Raw genomic sequence first — 3,209 nt, forward strand, 5'->3', positions numbered from 1 at the left:
TCATTTAGCCTTGTTATTTCATTTAGCCTTGTTATTTCATTTAGCCTAGGTATTTCATTTAGCCTAGGTATTTCATTTAGCCTTGTTATTTCATTTAGCCTTGTTATTTCATTTAGCCTAGGTATTTCATTTAGCCTAGGTATTTCATTTAGCCTAGGTATTTCCCTAAACTAATACTATTTGTAGCCTACTATTATGAAACACATAACATATCAAATGGACATTTCTTTGCAGATGGTACTTTAATTATTTAGCATCTTTATTTGATAGAATGAGGTAGGATTTAGACCTATTTCCCTAAACAGGGTTATTGTAGTCTATATTAGGAAACACATAGACATATCAAATGGACATTTCTTTGCAGGGTTATTTAGTCTTTATTTATTAGGATAGACCTACTCCAGGGTTATTCGGTCTATATTAGGATAGACCTACTCCAGGGTTATTCAGTCTATATTAGGATAGACCTACTCCAGGGTTATTCGGTCTATATTAGGATAGACCTACTCCAGGGTTATTCAGTCTATATTAGGATAGACCTACTCCAGGGTTATGCAGTCTATATGAGGATAGACCTACTCCGGGGTTATTCAGTCTATATGAGGATAGACCTACTCCAGGGTTATTCAGTCTATATTAGGATAGACCTACTCCAGGGTTATTCAGTCTATATTAGGATAGACCTACTCCAGGGTTATTCAGTCTATATTAGGATAGACCTACTCCAGGGTTATTCAGTCTATATTAGGATAGACCTACTCCAGGGTTATTCAGTCTATATTAGGATAGACCTACTCCAGGGTTATTCAGTCTATATTAGGATAGACCTACTCCAGGGTTATTCAGTCTATATTAGGATAGACCTACTCCAGGGTTATTCAGTCTATATTAGGATAGACCTACTCCAGGGTTATTCAGTCTATATTAGGATAGACCTACTCCAGGGTTATTCAGTCTATATTAGGATAGACCTACTCCAGGGTTATTCAGTCTATATGAGGATAGACCTACTCCAGGGTTATTCAGTCTATATGAGGATAGACCTACTCCAGGGTTTATTCAGTCTATATTAGGATAGACCTACTCCAGGGTTATTCAGTCTATATTAGGATAAACCTACTCCAGGGTTATTCAGTCTATATTAGGATAGACCTACTCCAGGTTTATTCAGTCTATATTAGGATAGACCTACTCCAGGGTTATTCAGTCTATATTAGCATAGACCTACTCCAGGGTTATTTTGCAGTACCCTATTATGATCGTCTAGGCCTATAGTCTCTGCTATGAAATAAAGGGGTTAAACCTCCATCTCCCATGTCCATCTCCCATGTCCATCTCTCATGTCCATCTCCCATGTCCATCTCCCATGTCCATCTCTCATGTCCATCTCCCATGTCCATCTCCCATGTCCATCTCCCATGTCCATCTCCCATGTCCATTTCATCTCCCATGTCCATCTCTCATGTCCATCTCCCATGTCCATCTCCCATGTCCATCTCCCATGTCCATCTCTCATGTCCATCTCCCATGTCCATCTCCCATGTCCATCTCCCCATGTCCATCTCCCATGTCCATCTCCCATGTCCATCTCCCATGTCCATCTCCCATGTCCATCTCTCATGTCCATCTCCCATGTCCATCTCCCATGTCCATCTCTCATGTCCATCTCCATGTCCATCTCCCATGTCCATCTCCATGTCCATCTTCCATGTCCATCTCCCATCATCTCCCATGTCCATCTCCATGTCCATCTCCCATGTCCATCTCCCATGTCCATCTCCCATGTCCATCTCCCATGTCCATCTCCCATGTCCATCTCCCATGTCCATCTCCCATGTCCATCTCCCATGTCCATCTCTCATGTCCATCTCCCATGTCCATCTCCCATGTCCATCTCCCATGTCCATCTCCCATGTCCATCTCTCATGTCCATCTCCCATGTCCATCTCCCATGTCCATCTCCCATGTCCATCTCCCATGTCCATCTCTCATGTCCATCTCCCATGTCCATCTCCCATGTCCATCCCATGTCCATCTCCCATGTCCATCTCCCATGTCCATCTCCCATGTCCATCTCCCATGTCCATCTCTCATGTCCATCTCCCATGTCCATCTCCCATGTCCATCTCCATGTCCATCTCCCATGTCCATCTCCCATGTCCATCTCCCATGTCCATCTCCTCATGTCCATCTCCCATGTCCATCTCCCATGTCCATCTCCCATGTCCATCTCCCATGTCCATCTCCCATGTCCATCTCCCATGTCCATCTCCATGTCCATCTCCCATGTCCATCTCCCATGTCCATGTCCATCTCCCATGTCCATCTCCATGTCCATCTCCCATGTCCATCTCCCATGTCCATCTCCATCTCTCATGTCCATCTCCCATGTCCATCTCCCATGTCCATCTCCCATGTCCCATCTCTCCCATGTCCATCTCTCATGTCCATCTCATCCCATGTCCATCTCCCATGTCCATCTCCCATCATGTCCATCCCATGTCCATCTCCCATGTCCATCTCCCATGTCCATCTCCCATGTCCATCTCCCATGTCCATCTCTCATGTCCATCTCCCATGTCCATCTCCCATGTCCATCTCCCATGTCCATCTCCCATGTCCATCTCCCATGTCCATCTCCCATGTCCATCTCCATGTCATGTCCATCTCCCATGTCCATCTCCCATGTCCATCTCTCATGTCCATCTCCCATGTCCATCTCCCATGTCCATCTCCCATGTCCATCTCCATGTCCATGTCCATCCCATGTCCATCTCCATGTCCATCTCTCATGTCCATCTCTCCCATGTCCATCTCCCATGTCCATCTCTCATGTCCATCTCCCATGTCCATCTCCATGTCATCTCCCATGTCCATCTCTCATGTCCATCTCCATGTCCATCTCCCATGTCCATCATCTCCCATGTCCATCTCCCATGTCCATCTCCATCTCTCTCATGTCCATCTCTCATGTCCATCTCCATGTCATCTCCATGTCCATCTCCCATGTCCATCTCTCCATGTCCATCTCTCCATCTCTCATGTCCATCATCTCCCATGTCCATCTCCCATGTCCATCTCCCATGTCCATGTCCTCTCCCATGTCCATCTCCCATGTCCATCTCCCATGTCCATCTCCCATGTCCATCTCTCATGTCCATGTCCATCCCATGTCCATCTCCCATGTCCATCTCCATCTCTCATGTCCA

General features: G+C 45.8%; 1 long non-coding RNA gene across 2 annotated transcripts; it reads right to left on the reverse strand.

Moving 5' to 3' along the window:
• Window positions 1–425: 425 nt before the first annotated feature.
• On the reverse strand, window positions 426–1,412 carry LOC127918172 (uncharacterized). 2 transcript variants are annotated; one of them, XR_008099254.1, is made up of 3 exons: window positions 1,153–1,412; window positions 612–1,043; window positions 426–467 (listed from the first exon to the last, which is right to left on the reverse strand). It is a non-coding gene; the product is annotated as an uncharacterized LOC127918172 (long non-coding RNA). The 2 variants fall into 2 exon arrangements; XR_008099256.1 differs by lacking the exon at window positions 426–467 and adding an exon at window positions 498–539.
• Between the last annotated feature and the right edge of the window lie 1,797 nt (window positions 1,413–3,209).

The sequence above is a fragment of the Oncorhynchus keta genome, unplaced genomic scaffold (genome assembly GCF_023373465.1).
Source record: "Oncorhynchus keta strain PuntledgeMale-10-30-2019 unplaced genomic scaffold, Oket_V2 Un_contig_1351_pilon_pilon, whole genome shotgun sequence".
NCBI lineage: Eukaryota > Metazoa > Chordata > Actinopteri > Salmoniformes > Salmonidae > Oncorhynchus > Oncorhynchus keta.